The 20419-nt window shown below is 47.3% G+C and overlaps 1 long non-coding RNA gene across 18 annotated transcripts in view; it reads left to right on the top strand.

Moving 5' to 3' along the window:
* LOC144888834 (uncharacterized) overlaps positions 1–20419 on the top strand; it is a 94998-nt gene that overhangs the window by 44597 nt on the left and 29982 nt on the right. For all 18 annotated transcript variants that reach the window (XR_013621397.1, XR_013621394.1, XR_013621386.1 and 15 more), the window contains one exon: positions 7074–7236. This is a non-coding gene — a long non-coding RNA (uncharacterized LOC144888834). The remainder of the gene's footprint in view (positions 1–7073; positions 7237–20419) is intronic.

Below are 20419 nucleotides of genomic sequence, written 5' to 3'. Positions count from 1 at the left end.
AGAGAAAAAATTGGAGCTTAACGGAAGAAGATCCCATGAGCGCTCCCCTATGCCATCCATAATGGTACACTCTATCCATACACCACATCCTCCCTTCCGTGGATGTTCCACAGGTTTCGGCTAGTATAACTATTAGGGTGCATCAAACGCCCCTATGTCAAGAAAACAATCTGTCCCCAATTTTATTTTGTTCCAGTCATAAAATAAAGTTCCTATGCAAAATTTGGTAAGGTTTTGATATCATCTTCTGGGTCCACCTCAGCAAATTAGATTTTGAGTCGGTAGTATCAGAGTCAGAAATTTGACACGCAGCTGTTTTGAGGCCCATAAATAAAAATGAAAGGATTGACCGATTGCTACATACAATAGCTCTTTGGAAAGGTATTATTGTGCTCTGTAGCAATATATAATCATCATAGGGATAGGGATATAATTCACTTATACACAAATAGTCAAAATCATGATTTTATTGGTATAATCATATGTATTATAGATACCAGAATGATATAATTTTTATTACAGTAGAATCATATATACACAATCTTAGCATTTATCATCTTAATACGAGTACATCTGACTATGGATGAACATGAAAATAGAAACAAAACAAAGATACTGTAGTTTTCATGGATATTTCTGACAGTTTACTCTTGAGCTGCTCGCTTTCGAAGATTCGGTTTCTCCTTGCGGTTGTGCTCAACAACTTGTAGCACATTTTGGTAGTGGTCTTCACTTCTGGCTGCTGAAAGGAAGTCAGAGCTAAGCTTAACTCCCCTTTCTGCAGAGTCATTCACCACATTCAAGGCTTCAACATTAGTCCATGATGTCTGGTAGGCTGCAGAGTTAGTCCATTCTTGAACATCGGTAACTAGAAATGCCCAGTCAAGCTTCAGATGATGAAATAGGTACCATGAATCTGGTCCAACAAAATCAGCCAGAGTGGTCTTCTCAGTCAAGTCATCAGGAAATCTGGGCTTTCCAAACCCAGTACCAAACCGTCCTTGTGGGTTGGTTACTGGAAAATCTGGCTGAACCTCCAGAAGTCTGTCTGCCAGAGCACGGCGATGGTCATGAGGAACAACTGAGCTGAAGAGGGCAAGTGGAACCATCTCTTCTGTGAGGTACCAGAGATGTCGTTTGAAGGCTTTCAGGGCACTTCTTGAGATTCCAGCATTGACAGCTTCATACTGTTTCAGTTTGGAGATGAGCTGCAGGTCATTCCATGGGGCATCGGTGACAGAGGTACATGTCATCCACCAGGAGCTGTATACTAGAGTGACAAACGTGACAAATTCTCTGATCTTTGGCACTTGTTTTTCTGTGGTAATTGTACCTGCTGGAAGATCAGCGATTTGTTTTTCGAAGAGACATAATTTGATTGAGTAGAGGAGCTTCGCCTTCCATCTGGCTTTATGCAGTGCACCAGGACGCTTGAAGGTTATTTGATGTTCAGCTACTTCACCATCAAGGAATACAGTACACAGATCAACAAATTCCAAATAATCATCACGTCTTAGAGATTGCTCGGTGTGACAGAGTCTGAGAACATTATTTTGCCAGTCACTTGTCAAACTTGTTGCTGCTTCATTTAGTTGAGATGGATCAAATCGTGAAAGTGGTTCATTGAATGTGTGTGGAAGCATTTCAAAGTTCTTGCGAAACCTTGAGAAGAGGAAGATATCTGGTGACTTAGATGCTTCAACTTTAAGATCAGTAAAAATGTGCGTAAGAATGACTTCACCAATGTGGTGTCTGCAGCCTGACCACAGAAGAGCTTTGTTAAGCCGTTGTTGAATTGTTACACAAGCTGCACTGATGTGGCCGGTGTTAGATGCAGTTGTGTCAAATGTCAAGTTGACAACATTCTCTTGGCAGTTCCATGATTCAAGTAGGTTATTAGTCAGCTGAGCAATTATATCTCCAGATTTACGGTCTGTTCCAGGCTTGTAGGATGGAACACCCAGCAGCTTCATATCAGTTTGAGAACCCAAAAGCACAGCCAGGCGTTCTTCAAAAGTGTTTTGGTTAGTTAAGCATGGAAGCAGCTTTGAGTCCCAGTGCAACGTAGCAAGCTTCGGAGGTATCCATTTGTACTTACAGGTAGTAGCAATATGCTGTCCAATTTTGCGTCTTGATTTATCTGCTGTAGCATATGATGTTGACACCTTCGCTACATCCCCTCCTGTTTCTTCAATAAGAGCTTCTGTGAAAGCAGCCTGTTGGGTTGGTGTCATCTTCATCCTTGTTGCCAGTGAAACAAGACTGGGCCTCTTCAGGATGTCATGTGGAATGAAAACGGCTGTGCCAGGTCTAACTAAACGATGATGACTTCTTGAGGTTGTTGGTGTGCTTGTTGAAGGTCCAAGAGTTACTTCTTCATCACTGTCACTAATATTATACACAGTGGTTGTAGTATTTATGTTGAACTCCAGCTCCATACTTTCTCGCCTCTCTGATTCTTTTTCATCGCGGTTCACTTTACGCTGCATCTTATCTGCCAACAGTTTATCTTGGCAGCCAAATGTTGCACAGCGATCTGTCTTCATAGATTCCAGGAATGCTAAGTCTTCAGGATTCTTGATGTGAGAACTAGCATCATTGGGCCACAAGGGAAATGTCTCCATAAATTTCATCTCCATTTGATTCACCTTTGTGATGCTTGCTGGAGTTGTTCTTCGGTTGATAGGGATTGATCTAAGCTTGGAATTATCATCTGCAAGTTTGATAATTTTCTCAATAGCCTTGCGTTCAGAGATGATAGGAATATTAGCCTTGCCATAAAATGGTGTCACTTTCTGCAGTACAAGCTTTGCTGATTCCCACCGAGAGCGTCGTTCAAGTTTGCCATCTTCCGTGTGCAACATGAAACAACGTAGTACTTGTAAACAAGTTGGAAGTCTGGTGCCATTGATCTGGGAATCTTGTTCAGTTATGGCACTTCCAAGACCAAACACCTTGGTGGACTCTCTTGTTGCAACAGATGCTTTCTTTACTGTGCCATCCATTGTTTTATCTGAAAGAAAAAGGTAGTATTCGTAACAATAATGTCATTTCATAATTATGTACAACAAATAAATCAATTATCCAATTTTATTAGAGTATAGCCTAATAATTGTTTTAATCATCTTGTCTAGTTAAAAGATCTCTGTAAAGACAAGATGACTACAACATTCAGGATATTCTTTAATTTATATATTATATTTTTAAAATACTCTTCATTTAGCTTTATATCCATATTTTGAAAAAAATCATTATTTTGACTATTTGTATATCAATGAATTGTATCCCTATCCCTATGATGATGATATATTGCTACAGAGCACAATAATACCTTTACAAAGAGTTATTATATGTAGCAATCAGTCAATCCTTTCATTTTTATTTATGGGCCTCAAAACAGCTGCGTGTCAAATTTCCAACTCTGATACCACCGACTCAAAATATGAAATGGTGAGGTGGACCCAGAAGATGATGTCCAAACCTTACCAAATTTTGCATAGCAACTTTATTTTATGATTGGAACAAAATAAAATTTGGGACAGATCAATCCAACATCTTTTTTAAAATAGTTGGGCGTTTGATGCACCCCAATAACTATATTAATATAACTATATTAATATAGTGAAAGCAGATCACACAAAAAGGGGAAAATAAAACATTGTTAGCAGGTGAGGCACTGCACGCCACCGCGGGCCTCAACGCAGGCAGTCGATCATTTGTTTGTCGATCAATGTACTTTTTACTTTTCAAAGGAAGTAAATAAATAAAATATACTGAAGATTAGGGAGGAGGGTTGTTCCATCCATGAGATAAGGGATTCCATTTATGAGATATGAAGTAAGAGATTGTCCAATCAAAAGTCAATTACACCACTTGCGACTGTATCGCCATGGCCTACAAATATCGGTTGATAAGGTGCGGCTTGCTTTTATGCTCTACATACGCCACAAGGTCAGACATTACAGTGGTGAATGAAGGAGCCTTTATCTTATGTAATCTGTAATACTATATAGATTTCCCACTCTCTTTTAAAAATATCAGAACTTTGATTATCTGACTATAATTCACCAAATATCCATCTGTCTGTTTGAAGGTACCGTAAAAACTGCTGAACCTATCGTAAAGATATTGTTACGCAACTGTGATTAACACCACAGTTACGGATGGCCGATTTGCGAGACTTTAACTCCCGAGGCGAAAACTCAATGGCGGATTCAAGTTCAACACAAAGTTAAACGCGCGGAATGGCGCACGCAGCAAAGCTCCGCCCGCCGCCTTATCTACTAAAATCAAACACCCAGGAAAACTGCGTTCAGATATATATACAGAAAATAATATAAGGATTTATTATCGAATAGTAATACAGTGAAAAAGCCGCGCCGGTAAATCTAATAACTCTAAATCGGGACGTCCCCACACGACTGACAGCAAACACGATACGAGGGAGATTATGAATACAAAAATAACACGTCACGTCGTTCAAATGTACGCGGATGCGGCTTATCTGTCTTTTGGTTGTCTTGGTGGCGGCCGTCCACACCGCTCCTTTTGGCCCGATCGCACACCACCAGGTCCTTCGCTCCAAGCTCTACGAGGCCCCGCTCCAAGCACCACGCGTCCGACGCGTGGCCAGCAGCTTCACACGAGGACGATCTCCACAAGGCCCGTGCACCAATGGTTCAACGGAGGGCTCGACTTGCAACGAACTGCTGCGAACTGCCGCGTGCTCTGTGGGCTTGGTGTGCTCGGTGTGTGAACGAACTCTCCACCAACTGCCTTCGGGGAGCTTTTCCACCAACTGCCTTCGGGGAGCTTTTTCCACCAACTGTGTCTCTGCGTCGACTGTGTGCTCCAACCAACTCCTACGAACTCTCTGGTGTCTCCTGCGTCTGCCACGAACTCAACTCAACTGCCTGAAATGGCGTCCGACCGTCGCATATATTGGTGGCCGATGACGTCACATTGGCGCACTCCTCAGCCAATCACAGCCTCCCAACTCGCCCAGGTCACGCCCTCTGCGGCATGCGACTCCTGACATCTCCCGTCCGTGACCCCGCGGTCCTGGTGTAACCCGTCCCAGGCGAGGTTGGTAGGCCTTTGAGGTGCGAACGGCGGCGGCCAACCGCGGCGGTGTTTTTGGCCTGGTTTCCTGTTTATTTATTACGAAGTCAATGTCAGGGAAAGGGAATTATTTAATGTTGCGCTAAGGACCTAACTAATGTTTATGTGGTTTGCAGTGCCATAATGGACAAAGGTTTGACTACCAGGTGAGACTCACAGGGGCGTTACCTTTAATCCCTCACTATTTAACACTCGGACCTCCAGGTAGATCCACAATCATACATCTTACCCCGACAAACGCCTAAACATCAAGAACTTATTACATGTAGAGTCCCTGTCACGACAGCCGAATACCTACCTATTCAGATCTACCTAGCTCTAGATATTGCTCTACCAAATTCATAACAATATTTTGGGTGGGTAATCCTGGGACCCTGGGAGTAAAATAGGCTATTTAGTTTTCCCAATTTCAGCTTTGGTCTCCAGCATTTTCAGGTTTGGACTTCCGCATAACATTCGCGTTCGCATAACGTTCATTGTGACGATGTTCTCATTGTGACAATCTTACTGTAATTCACCAAATGTCCGTCTGTCTGGCTGTTCGAAGGTACCGTAAAGACTGCTGAACCGATCGCAAATATATTTTGGGTGGGTAATCCTGGGATCTCCAGGAGTAAAATAGGCTATTTAGTTTTCCCAATTTCAGCTTTGGTCTCCAGCATTCTCAGGTTTGGACTCCCGCATAACATTCGTGTTTGCATAACGTTCATTGTGACGATGTTCTCATTATGACGATGTTGTGACGATGTATGTGTTCACGGTAGTGTTTGACGTGACGGTGTGAACATAATTTCGTAATGTTTTTCGTTTCGTAAACCTTTAATGAACCTTTCATGTTTAATGAACGTTTAATGTTTAATGAACGTTTAATGCCCTTCGATGTCCGGGGCCACGCGCGCGCTACACTGGACAGGCCAGCGTGTATCTTGCCCTTTGCCGTCAGGCTCGGGTAAACCGCTGAGCCCCCATCCGTGATGGGGACTGGGGCTTGAGACAGTGTCCCAAGAACGAGGAATTCCCAGTAAGCGCGAGTCATCAGCTCACATTGATTAAGTCCCTGCCCTTTGTACACACCGCCCGTCGCTACTACCGATCGGACAGTTTGATGAGATCCTCAGATCAGCCCCTGCACGGGCCGTTCTCGGCTCGTGCCGGTGCACCGAAAAGATGAGTGAACTTGACTGTCTAGAGGAAGTAAAAGTCGTAACAAGGTTTCCATCGGTGAACCTGCGGAAGGATCATTATCGGGACAACATGAGAGCGAGCGAGACGCAAGACGTACGTGGTACGTGATCGTCCATGTACTGTTTAGCCATGTACTGTTGAGATTAGGATGATTTGCGTGTGATATGATTCAATGGATGTTTATATGAATCGTTTAAAATAAAAAAGCCTTCAATTTCTGATATTTTACCTTTTCATTTGGGCTTCCCAAAAGAAGCCCCGCCCATAGGGCGGGTACTGTTGGTAGTACAGTTTAATTTGTCCATGAGAGGCAATTGTGGAAAATCGCATCATATAATGCATAAAATAATTTGAAGCTCCTAATTAAAAAACTATAGTAATGTATGCAGCGATTCATATGTTTGAAGATCAGACATTCGATGATGTGGGTGAGGAAAGCGAAAACATACATCTTGAGTGCTTAATCATGCAGAAACCATTGAGGCCTGTTCCAAGGAAAGGCATTTTTGAGCAGGCCGAAAAGGCATAAGACCCCTGCGAAGGATAACGGGCTATGGATAAAGCCTGTTTTATTTATTAATTAAATAAGGCTGTTAATAATCTTCAAAAAGGGTGTTTGAACACACCCAAACACCCAGTTTTCATTCATGCACTCCATTGGAGTTTGATGAGTATGCATGCAACATTTGGGGCTGTTAGGTTTCATGGTTTTGAAGTTATGGAGGACACACACACCCACTGACACAAACTGACACACTGTCTCTAAGGTTGTAAGTGTCTCCGGAGGATATGAGGAAGACATGGCTGAGAGGGAAAACGTCTCGCTGGCGGATGCAATGGCCTTGGAGACCTGCAACCCTGAATGAGGCCTTGCAGTTGATCGCATACCAGACGTGCTGCAAGCAGCCGTGAATGATCATAATCCTCGAGGTAAGAAACTTCCTCCGATGAACTGAGGGAGGGTGGGGGAAGGGCAGTGGAAGGGGAAAAGTCTTCAACGAAGCCGAGCAAGTGAGAAAGGGGGTATAGAAGGGCTGGGGGGAAGGTAAAAGTCTTCAACAAATGTAACGTGTGTTGGAAATAAAGGAAATAAAACAAATTATGAGACACAGACCCCTTGTACTCAGCCTGTGCGGCGGCACAGAGCAGGCACAATGCCTGCTGCAAAGAATGAGGCCGGCACCTCCTCTAGTGAGAAGACCAACGCACAAGGGGTCAGGGATTTGCACCAAGCTAAGAGGCTGTGGAAGTGTTACCTGTCTCAAAAACGAAGCTCAACAAGAGGAAACTAAAAAATCGACTACTGTAAAGTCTATTCAAGACACGAACAGTGGGGGATGGCCGGTAGGGGAGCTAGATTCATGGACCAGCTGAAGAAGACCAGATTGACCACCAGAGCAGAGACGTTGCCATCCAACAAATTTGAAAGTGTTGCGTAAATTCCTAAATAAAAATAAAATATTGTTACGGTCCGCGGATTAGATGTTATTTTTACCGAGCGGTGGTGTAACCACGGCCGAACAGTTATTCCCCAACTAAAACCCGATTCACCCTGAACGTTGGCCGTATCGCGCCACAGCTACTCAATCTGGAAAACTCTAAAGCGACCGAATGCAAAGAGGAAGAAGACGTACAGAAGAGTAACGGGATTTATTACTATTTACACACACAAGCAAAAAGGAGCAGTCACGATTATGTACAGGGACATGAGACGCAGGTGACACAGTGAATTCCTTATACAAGCTTAATTACCTACCCAGGACAGAACAAACAAAGACGACTCACACGGGGAATTGCAGAGTGGATTGGCTGGAAGGAGGTGTGTGGCTGGAGGGGGAGGACGGCACGGAGCTGGCTGGAGCTTGATCCCGCACGGGACGTCGGGCTGGACCTCGACGGCCGCTGATGCCACCGATCCTGTCGTGTGCGCGGGATCACGGGTCGGATCACGAGTCGGATCACGGTCGGAGCCGACGCGCTGGTGGGGGGTCTGGCGTGATGGGTTCTCTCCTCTCTCTTTCTTTGTCCAACCACTCTTTCTCCAATGCAACCACTCAACGCAACCACTGACCACCCCTGACGACAAACTCAGCTCTTGTCATGGACCTCTCTTTTCAGACTCATCTCCTCGTCTCAGTAAAAACGCATCTCTGGTGGGGGCGTCTCTCATGGGTTATATATAGCCCCACCCTTGAACCTTTGCGAACCTCCCCGATCGCTCTTCCTCCGCCCTCTCAAAACCAAAACCCCTCGTGCTCAGTTGGTTGTTCGGGGCTGGCTCACTCCTCCCCTCTATGACGAGGTGGAGACACGCCCTTCTTCCCCAACCCTGCCTCGTGGCCAATGGTGGTTGAAGAAAACCGCCCAAAATGCAGTTGGCCATTGAAATGAAATGAAAGGGGATCTACTCTTATTTCACTCGGTGCAATGGAGTATTTAAATTAATGGGAGACACAGCCTTACCCTAAGACACATAATAAGATATAAGCTACTGAACAAGGGTTTTATCGGGTCCTGCAATGTGGTGTTTATGGAATAACTACCGAGACGCCCTTTGACCTTTACACTACGGAGGTATTTACAAGGAATCATTACATTTTACAGAGGGTGATATTTACAACAATTTACTATACAATACAACACAAAAAAAAAAAACACAATCCTCATAACCGCAACACTGCACCCTCCTCCTCTTAGGCACGTCCCGGGCCTACAACTTTAATTTAGTGTGACACGTAGGTGTAGTTCCCTCTACTTTTAACCTGACCCTGAGTGCGACAGTTTTAAAACATAAATAAATGTGTCCCGCTGCCCCCATTGCACCCTGCCTAACAGACTTACGCCCACAGTTAACCTAATTGCGGAATGGTCTTCAAACTATACATTGACGGTGGGGAGCATTATTTACAATTGACGCTACTTTTATTTACAAGATTAACCCAGGACCTGTGATTGTTCTTTCTGGGGGGGAGACAGTCTGCTCTGCATCGACGCACCATGAAAGCACCCAAAAACGCACCAACACACCCCTAAGCACCAATCGGTGCAGTCACCATTGTTCATCAATGTTCATGAATAAAAATAAAATCAACAACCCCTAACCCTGCAGGTGGTCTCTTGCTCTTCGGCTCCCTCTGCTGGCTATTATTATTTTCTTCCAGATGTTGACTTTTTCCTTTGCTGGCGGCCTATTTGCAATAAAAAAATGCACCTAACGTGTCCGTTTTATTTTTCCTTATTTATGGCCCACAGGGCCGACTACGTGTGGTTCACCTGTGGGGCATCGGTGCCCTGTGGCCAAGGTCCGCCAGCAAGATTTCGGGCCCTTCATGGCCGGTTCCAGCAGAGGGGCCATGCCCCAACCCATGGGGTCCAGAAGTGGTGCTCGGCCACAGACATGTGGTCCATCATGTGGTGCATCGATGCAGACAGCTGGTTCTGAGAGTTCCGGGCGCACAATGGCCGACTCACGCACGCTCCCCTCGGCGCCCAATGGCGCACAGGTCATGTGGGAGACAAAAGGGGAAAGACAAATGAGCGAGGGGTAAGGTCACAAGGGTACACATCAATAAGGCAATGCAAAGCGAAATGCTACGGAGAGCGAAGTGAGAAAGCTCGTCCCTACCGTACATCACCCCCCCTGTCACCTACACTACCCTTGCCCTTACCCCATATTTACAAAATCTACACATTTACAAATTTGTCGCTAATGTCACGTCTTCCCCTTATTTCCCTTATACCAAATTCGTCACCACAATCCCTCTAACCAAAATTTCCCATCATCAATTCATCATCAATCCTCATAAGGAGGGAGAGATGGAACAGCAAGCACAATGTCACACCCACGTCATGATGCGTCTCACAATCCAAAACATTTGCACATAAAAAATAACAAAACAACCTGGCATGGTGTGGAGGTACGTCACCTCAGGTGAGTGGATGCAGATGGTGCGAGGAGATTCTTCATCCTAACTATCCTCTAAATGACTTTAACACACTTTACACTACCGGGGTCTCTCCCTGCCAATCCATTGGCCAACTTACACTATGGGTTCTAAAAACCAATTCCCATTGACCAAACTGTGGTGCTTCTCAATTTGGGGTCTCACTCCCCCGATTCATCTCCCGGTGCCCTTGCACAATTTCTGGGCTGAGACGTGTAGCTCTCCCAGCAGGTCTACCCACCTGCACACCTCCACCACTGTAGTTGCCACCCGAGCTTACCTAGCTCCTCACCCTAACCTATCTAACTGGGGAAGGCCCCTCCTGGCTCTGTCACCCCACGGTGCCCTCTGGCACTGGGCTACCCGGGTCCGTCCTCCGGATCCTCGGGCCCCATTGGCAACTACCGGCTCCCAGAGCCCACCTGCGGCCTCACCTGGCCGACATCCTCACAGTGGTGGAGTGCCCAAACCAACTACACACACTAACAGGCTACACGCCCAGCCATTTCCACAACACTAATGCACCCATCCAAATACCATTCTTTCACCTCGCACCACACATGCCAATATCCAACCACAATTTACCTATACCCTCTACCTAACACTTACACTACCCGCCCCGGGTATCCGTGATGGGGGTCCACTCTTCCCCCATTCACACCTCCGCACCATCCACTCCACTCCACAGTTTCCACCATACCCACTCCACTACCATCCATTCCAATACTCAATTTATTCCACACTCCATGTCTTCCACACAACCATTTATTCCATACACCTGTTGGTGCAAACCTGTGCACTCACCCCTGGTGCCACCTGCACCCGCCTTCTCTTCCTGGACCATTTGGTCATCACAATACACATCACCACTACCATCACCATCACCCAAACACTGCTCCATACACCTGTTCAGTTGCACACCTGTGCAATCACACCTGTTCAATCACACCTGTTCAATCCTCACACACTGCTCAATACACTTGAATACACCTCCAACACTCACACGGCATCATCTGAACTACCTGTTGCCCTGCTAACTTAGTGCTCCCCGTCTTCCCTTTAAACTATGCACATACCACGTCATTATCATCCACACTAATCTACCTGCGTCCCCACTACAGGTATCAGTCACTATCTAAACTTAACGTTACCTCATGTCATCTTCGCTAGATCCCTACACACGATATATCCTAACCCACCCGGGCTAGTTTTCACTGCCATCAACCCCATAAGACTAGTGCTCCTTTGCCCCCCATCGTGAGGGATGGTGGATTGGCCATCCCATCACATGGGGCAGATCTTACTATAAATTTTGCTCGTCCAAATCCAACAAATCAAATATTTGCCAATCATCTGCCAATCACTGTACCATTACCAATCATCACTCTGCCAATCCTTTGCCAATCATCAAATTTTATTTTTCTAATTTCGGGGCCAAAACACTATCCTCGTCATCACTGTCTACTTACTAGTGCCTCTCGGTGCGCCAATTCACTTCTACAGCCCGGCTTCGTAAAGCCGAGCAATGAATGCGGGTTGTTTGGTGCCAGCGGCTGGATACGTCCCGCATTCGGTTCAGGGAAGGACGCTTACCCGGGCCGAGATCCCACGTGCCACCTCGGCACGGAGCCATCCCATGGCCCGATCTCGACCTGCCAGAACGCGTCAACAAAAAGGGATCGCCATGACGACCCTTCCTATCGGACTGCCCGTTCCGCCTAGCGGAGCACGGACGCGGCCGTTCCAAGCGCCGCCCAGCGTGGATCCCGTACGGCGGTCCTTTCGAACCCGCCGTGGTTCGGATCCCCGCTGGTCCTCGCGGCACGCGAAACCCGGCATGCACCGAGGGCCCGATTCGGCTATAAGTCGCTCTAACCTCTAACCCGGTTACCGTCGATGCCTCACCTGCATGCTTACACCCCGCAGCCCGTTCCTTGCTCATTCACCCAGCTGTTCCCATGCTCCTCGTCATTGCACCTTCTCTTCCACACCCAGGTACACTCATTCTGCTCACGGACTTGGTCACACACCTGACCACCGAACACCTTGGCACACATTCGTCGCTCGCACACCTCACCAACACACCTCTTCGCGCCCCCTTCTCGGTCACCTCCTCTGTGACAATCACAGGTGTGCTCTCACTCGCACACCCAACCACGTGCCTTATTACCAACTCAAGTGTGCATTCCCACACACGCTCTACCATTCCAGGTGTGCATCCTTCCATTCCAGGTGTACATCCTCTCTCACCTGTCACAACCAACTCACGCTCCGTGTCACTCTTACTACTCTCACCTCCACTCTCGGTCGCGCACTCACCCTTACTCTCGCCAGCGCACTCTTTCCTCATGCACCCGTCCGTTACACACCTTTCTCACGCACACTCTTGCGCACACTCTCCCGTTACACCCTCTGTAACACTCACCACAGGCGTGCATTCTCCCTCACTCTTGACAGCGCACTCTTTCCCCATGCACCCGTCCGTTACACACCATTCTCGCGCACACTCTCCCGCTACACCCTCTGTAACACTCACCACAGGCGTGCATTCTCCCTCACTCTTGACAGCGCACTCTTTCCCCATGCACCCGTCCGTTACACACCTTTCTCGCGCGCTCTCCTGCGCACACTCTCCCGTTACTTCCTCCGTAACACTCACCACCGGCGTACATTCTCTTGTTACATCCTCTGTAACACTCCTCACTACGCGCTTCCATGTGCTCCCTCGCACACGCGCTATGACCGACTCACTCTCGACAGCACACTCACTCCTTGGCGCGCACTTTTTCCTCACACACCCCAGAGTCGGACATTCTCGCACACCTCCTCCTTCGCACACCGTACCTGTCGCACACTTCACCAACGGCCTTTCACGAACACCCGGATCCAAATCAATCCCCAAGCCGACTGAAGCTCCCCTCACATCATGTACATTTCCTCGTATATCGCCACTCACCTTGGCACCTCGTCTCCTCACCTCCTTCGCCACCTGCAAACTCTTTATTTGGTTCGTGAGCACAACATTATGAGTTGAGCACCGACCTTGAACATATTCCATCACCTCCTCCTGTATTTCTCTCTTAGTTTCTGTCCGTCTCTTCTTAATTTCACTCACCTCTTCTTCCACTTCCTCTAATTTTTGCTTCACCTCTTTTATTTCCCGGTGCGTCTCCTCAAGTTCGTCCTCTAAGGCTACCTTGACCGTTTCTATGTGCGTCCTCACCTGCCGGTCCTTCGTCTCCATTACCTCCGTCACCTCGTCCAACCTCATTGTCAGTCCCTCACGTACCATCTGACATTGCTTCTGTGTCGCTATTAAGTCATTTTTAACTTCTTTTTGTGTCGGCTTTAACCCTCCTAGTACCGCAGTGTTCTTTTGAACCTGCTCCGTCAGTTCTTTTTGTCCCTCCGTCAGCTGTTCCACCTCCTCCGTCAGATCTTCTATTCCCCCTTGTAACCTAGCCGTTCCATTTCTCACCTCTTTCTCTATACGCTTTTCGCCTCGCTTTACCTCCTCGCGTACCCCCGAGACCTCCTCACTTACACCTCGTCGTATCTCCTCTTTCATCTCCTCCCTCTCTTTTGTAGATGCTGCCCTCATCTGTCCCAATTCATCCCTCTGAGCATCCAATTTGGTTTCTACCCCGATTTTTACCTCCTCTATCTGCTCTCCCATTTGTTTAATTTCTTGGGCGGATTGCTCCCCTATCTCCCGCAATTTGTCTTCCATCCCATTTTCTAACCCCATTAACCCATTTTTCACCCCCTCTATCTGATTCTCCTGGGCAGCCATTCTATTTTCCACCCCCGTTAACCCATGTTTCACCCCTTCTATCCCATTGTCTAACCCCTCAAATTTCTTGTCTAATCCCTCAAATTTAGTTTCTAGCCGTTCCCCCAGTTCTCCCATTTTGCCCCCCATTTCGCCCATTTTGCCCCCCAATTCGTCCCTCATTGCCCCCATTTGCTCACTCATTTTGGCTTCCAATCTGTCCATAAGGGCCTCCATTTGTAACATAAAAAGGTCCGAATCCCCCAGCGGCGCTGCTACGGTCACGGGCGCGGCTAGATTTGGTGCCACTGTAACCGCTTGCGCAAAGGCGCCATTTTGCGCGCCTGAAACCTCGTGCGCGAGAGCGCCATTATGTGCACCTGATACCCCCTCAACCACATCCTCCATATATATTTCCCCGAGGTCCTGGGTCGATTCCACCCCGTCTATCTCTCCCACCGGCATCCCGTCGCCTTGACCAGCCATGGTGGGATTTCAAAATTCGGGTTTTGCTTTAAAACACAAATTTTCAGCAGCTCGTAATTTTGAGCGCGTTAAGCGCGCTTCGGGCCTCGTATCTCACTCCCCGACACCAATTTGTTACTGTAATAGCACAATTGGTGTCCAAAATTTGGGCTAAATAAATTTAGTCCCAGGTTCGAATCCCAACTCCTGACTACCAATTTGTTACGGTCCGCGGATTAGATGTTATTTTTATCGAGCGGTGGTGTAACCGCGGCCGAACAGTTATTCCCCGACTAAAACCCGATTCACCCTGAACGTTGGCCGTATCGCGCCACAGCTACTCAATCTGGAAAACTCTAAAGCGACCGAATGCAAAGAGGAAGAAGATGTACAGAAGAGTAATGGGATTTATTACTATTTACACACACAAGCAAAAAGGAGCAGTCACGATTATGTACAGGGACATGAGATGCAGGTGACACAGTGAATTCCTTATACAAGCTTAATTACCTACCCAGGACAGAACAAACAAAGACGACTCACACGGGGAATTGCAGAGTGGATTGGCTGGAAGGAGGTGTGTGGCTGGAGGGGGAGGACGGCACGGAGCTGGCTGGAGCTTGATCCCGCACGGGACGTCGGGCTGGACCTCGACGGCCGCTGATGCCACTGATCCTGTCGTGTGCGCGGGATCACGGGTCGGATCACGGGTCGGATCACTGTCGGAGCCGACGCGCTGGTGGGGGGTCTGGCGTGACGGGTTCTCTCCTCTCTCTTTCTTTGTCCAACCACTCTTTCTCCAACGCAACCACTCAACGCAACCACTGACCACCCCTGATGACCAACTCAGCTCTTGTCATGGACCTCTCTTTTCAGACTCATCTCCTCGTCTCAGTAAAAGCGCATCTCTGGTGGGGGCGTCTCTCATGGGTTATATATAGCCCCACCCTTGAACCTTTGCGAACCTCCCCGATCGCTCTTCCTCCGCCCTCTCAAAACCAAACCCCTCGTGCTCGGTTGGTTGTTCGGGGCTGGCTCACTCCTCCCCTCTATGATGAGGTGGAGACACGCCCTTCTTCCCCAACCCTGCCTCGTGGCCAATGGTGGTTGAAGAAAACCGCCCAAAATGCAGTTGGCCATTGAAATGAAATGAAAGGGGATCTACTCTTATTTCACTCGGTGCAATGGAGTATTTAAATTAATGGGAGACACAGCCTTACCCTAAGACACATAATAAGATATAAGCTACTGAACAAGGGTTTTATCGGGTCCTGCAATGTGGTGCTTATGGAATAACTACCGAGACGCCCTTTGACCTTTACACTATGGAGGTATTTACAAGGAATCATTACATTTTACAGAGGGTGATATTTACAACAATTTACTATACAATACAACACAAAAAAAAAAAACACAATCCTCATATCCGCAGCAATATCAATGGATCGCGGGGAGTCGCTGCACGACGGAGCAAGGGTCTGGAATGCGGAGTGCCACTGGAGACCCAGTGGCCAGATTCACAGGGGACCCAGTGGTGAAGGCGAGGTGAGACAGAGGGGGAGGAGACACAGAACCATCAGAATGTGGAGTGGAACAGATCCGACGTCCAGTTGTGGACCAAGTCAAAACACTGACACAGTTGGAGGGGATGAAAAAGAGAATGGCGGATGATAATAGGCAGAAGGATGGAGTTGAGAAGTGAAGGAGAGGAGTATGAGGATGATGAGGACCCGCGAAGACTGGAAGCAGAGCTGGCAAACAAAGTAGTGGAGATGAGAGTGACACCATTCGGGGAAAGACCACAACTATACAAGATAGAAAACAACCAACGGACAAATATTCTGGTTGGGAGAACCAAGAAGCACTCAAGAGATTGGTACGAAAATCATCCCCGTTAAAGGACCTCAACATCGTGAGCCTTGCAGCACCGCTGCTGCTACAAAAAAAATAACAAGAAAACAACACCGCAAGAAGAACAAATTAGCCCATACAGAGAGAGACCAGGCACCACCATGGAAACGGAGGCTGGAAGCACAGAGGGAGCAACTGAGAAAATAAATGGGACAAATACAACAATTTATTAAGGGAAATTGAAGCCAAAAGCTAATGAGGAGAATCTAAAAAATAAAAAATAAATACAAAATTGGAAATAAAGATCTGGAGGTAATGGCTGCTGAAAGCAAACTCAAAATAAAGATGATCGCAAGAAAGATTAAAAAAACAATGACAAAGTCAACAAAGGGGGAAAACAGAACCACATATTTGAAAATAACCTGAAAGATTCTACCGTGAAGTAGGGAAACAAAAACAAAACGTGTCAAATTCCCCCAAGAAAGATAAACTTGAATTTTTCTGGAAAGAAATCTGAGGACCCAAAATAACACAACAAAGAGGCAGTTTGGATCCAAAACGTGAAAGAAAGAAAAAAACAACATCTGAAGAAAATGCCTTCAGTGATGTATAATGAAGAAAAAAAATAAAACAGCAACCAGCAAAGATGCCAAACTTTAAAAGGCCAGGCCCAGATGGAATTCCAAACTTCTGGTTAAAGCAACTATAGATGCTCTCCACAATCACTACCCTTAAGCATTCAACAAACCTATTCAAGGGGAGGAGGCCTTGGATGAATGGCTCACAGTGGTAACTTCTTCCTCATCCCAAAGTCTGAAGAGACCCAACTACCTCAAGTGTAGACCAATAACCTGTCTGCCAACAGCGTACAAACTCCTGACGGGAATAATCACAGAAATGATATACCATCACCGAACACAAGAAGGAGGCCTATTGGCAGAACAGAACGGATGTAAAAGAGGATGCTATGGAACGATAGACCACCTCCTACTAAACAAGGCCATATTCGAAAATTGCAACACCAGAAGAACAAAATTATCCACAGCATGGATAAACTAAAAACAAGCTTTTGATAGTGTCCCACCCACATTCATGGATGATACAATGCAAGCAATTGTACAAGATCAACCCCCAAGTAATCAAACTGATAGAGAAAGCAATTGAGCTTTGGACAGCACTTTTCAAACACGCCAAGTGCAAGGAGCATGAATGTTGGATCATTCGGCATATGTACTGCATAAGGAACCTGAACACAAACAAGGCAATTCGTAGTGCGTACAGTACAAAGGAGCATTTGCGCATGAGGGGAGGGGCTGAGGGCTCTGCCTCACTGTTGCACATGTGAGGGGTGGGAGCAGGGGCTGCGTTGAGGACTTCCACAGTGACGCAGGGATTTTTTGAACAAGTTGCATTGCGGGACCCCCATTGGACATGAGCACTGCCTGAACGAACTGCGCTGGGTCATGCTGGGTCCAGGACAATTCATGCTGCGATTGAATAGAACTCTCTTCCTCACTCTCCTTGCACTGCCCTCTCTCCACCACACCCCCAGGAGTACCTCTGGTTACGGCTTCCGCTCCACTCCCACCTTTTGTTCATATGTGTTCTGTATCGTCCTCCAAACAGTGATGACTCCATTTATATTTCGCTGTCTGACAACATGGACCAACTTCTATCAACTCATCCAAACTCTCTCTTCCTCATATGGGGCGACTTCAACTGTCATTATGCCAGCTGGCTCAGTGTGGGTTCCTCTCGCACCAGCCATGGCACCTCAGCAAAGGACTTCTGCGCCTCTTTGGGACTGACACAATCTGTCAATTTCCCGACCCGGATCTCAGTCAATGGAGTATCTTCTCTTCTATACTTGGTTATGACAAACTTCCCTGCAAATATCTGCTGCTCTTCTTCTGCTCCAATCGGTTCTTCTGATCATGTGCTTGTTAAAGTGGACATTTCTCTGGCCATTCTCAGAGAGCCTCCTCAGCGCCGACGAGTCTGGCATTTCACTCAGGCTGACTGGCACAGTCTGCAAGCAGCCATCAATCATCTGGACTGGTCTCCCATCTCTAATGCCTCTGACATCAGTTCTTCCTGAGAATTCTTCCAAAGCAAACTGCTCTCTCTCATGCACAGATTTATCCCATCTCGTCTTCAGTTGTCTTACCCTTCCTCCCGTCCATGGTACACTGAGTCTTGTGGTGAAGCAGTTGCCCTGAAACAACTTGCCTTTGCCTCTTGGAAGGCAAATCCAACTGAAGGCAATCTCAGTTCCTTCCACCAAGCTCGGAACAAGTGTGTGTCTACCCTCAGGAGTGCCAGGAAGCACTATCACTCCACACTCAAGAATGAACTCTCAAACCTGTCTCCTTCCTCCAAATCCTGGTGGCGTCTGGTCAAATCCGTTTCTGGTGTTTGTTCCCCCTCCATCCCATCCTTTACCTCAAATGGCTACACAGTTGACACCGCACATGACAAAGCCGAATGCCTCAACTTTGTGTTTGCCTCAAAATCTTGTGTCCCAAACCCATCTCTCTCTGTTCCCACCTTACCCAGTCGAACCCAACTGCTCCTGGACTCTGCGTCCTTCTCTCCTGACAAGGTGGATAAGTTTTTGTCAAACCTCGACTCTGATTCTGCAACTGGAGCAGACGGCATCAGCCCAAGGGTCCTAAAATCCTGCTCTGCCGCTCTATCTCACCCTCTCTCTGTTCTTTTCACCCTCTCTTTTGCTCAAGGTCAAATGCCAGCATCTTGGAAATCAGCAAACATTACGGCTTTACACAAAAAGGTGCAAAAACAGATCCTTGCAACTACAGACCAATCAGCCTGCTCCCAATCATCAGCAAGGTCATGGAATCCATCATCACTTCCAATATGAAATCCTTCCTCTTCTCAAATGGCTTGATCTCCGATCATCAATTTGGATTCAGACCAGGTCATTCTACTCTGGACATGCTGCTTCTGCTGTCTCAACAATGGATGGAGGTCCTCAATGCCAAACAGGAAATCAGAGCTGTCTCCCTTGACATATCACGTGCCTTCGATACGGTCTGGCACCCAGCTCTGCTCACCAAACTCTCCTCCTATGGTATCCATGGAAATCTCCTCACATGGCTTGCGGACCTCCTCTCTGGTCGAAGTCAACGTGTGGCCCTGAATGGTTTTCTCTCATCTCCCCTTCCTGTTCTGGCTGGAGTTCCCCAAGGTAGTGTTCTGGGCCCTGTGCTATTTCTGGTCTTCATCAATGATCTCTCTGACTCTCTGGAAAATCCTCTCTATCTCTTTGCTGATGACTCCACTCTGCTGCTCCATTCCTCATCCCTCAGATATGCAGTCTGCAGCCTCCTCACTCTCTCTCTCTCTGCAGACCTGGACAAAATCACAGACTGGTCGAACAAGTGAAACATGTCTTTCAATCCTGACAAATCTGACACTCTTACTATGTCTCTCCGAAAAGACCAACTGGAAAAACCTCCCCTCCACTTTCTCAACAATCCTCTCCAAGAAGTTCTGTCGCTCAAGCTTTTGGGTCTCACTATCTGCCATGATCTTTCTTGGGAAAACCACATTTGCAAGATGGCCTCCAAAGCCAGTCGCCGACTGGGCATCCTCCATCGTGCGATGTCCTTCCTTGGCACACCTGAGCTCCTCATCACATACAAGGCTTTCATCCGCAGCTCAATGGAATACTGCTCTCCCCCCTGGGCCGGTGCTCCTCCCTCACACCTAGCTCGGCTTCACGCTTGTGAAACCAAAGCTTTCAGAATTCTGATTCGAATCATTGGAATCACCTGCGATGAGCTAACTCCGAGGGCCTTACACTCACTCACCGCAGGCAGGTTGGTGGTCTTTCTGTCTTCTACCGACTCCTCTCCGGTCTTGCTCACCCAGCTCTCTCTGTGCTCTGTCCCCCAAATATTCCTCCAGGTCGCACAAGATCTGCCAGCAACCCTCTTATGGTTAAACTGCCAAAATCTAGGCTCTCTGCTCACCTTCACTCTTTCATTCCCCTTTTATCCCACCTCTGGAACAAACTCCCCCACTCCCTTCAATTCCACTCCTCCCTCCAGGTCTTTAA

The sequence above is a fragment of the Myxine glutinosa genome, chromosome 14 (genome assembly GCF_964187855.1).
Source record: "Myxine glutinosa chromosome 14, kmMyxGlut1.1, whole genome shotgun sequence".
Taxonomy (NCBI): Eukaryota; Metazoa; Chordata; class Myxini; order Myxiniformes; family Myxinidae; genus Myxine; species Myxine glutinosa.
This window is presented reverse-complemented; position numbering and strand designations above follow the sequence as displayed.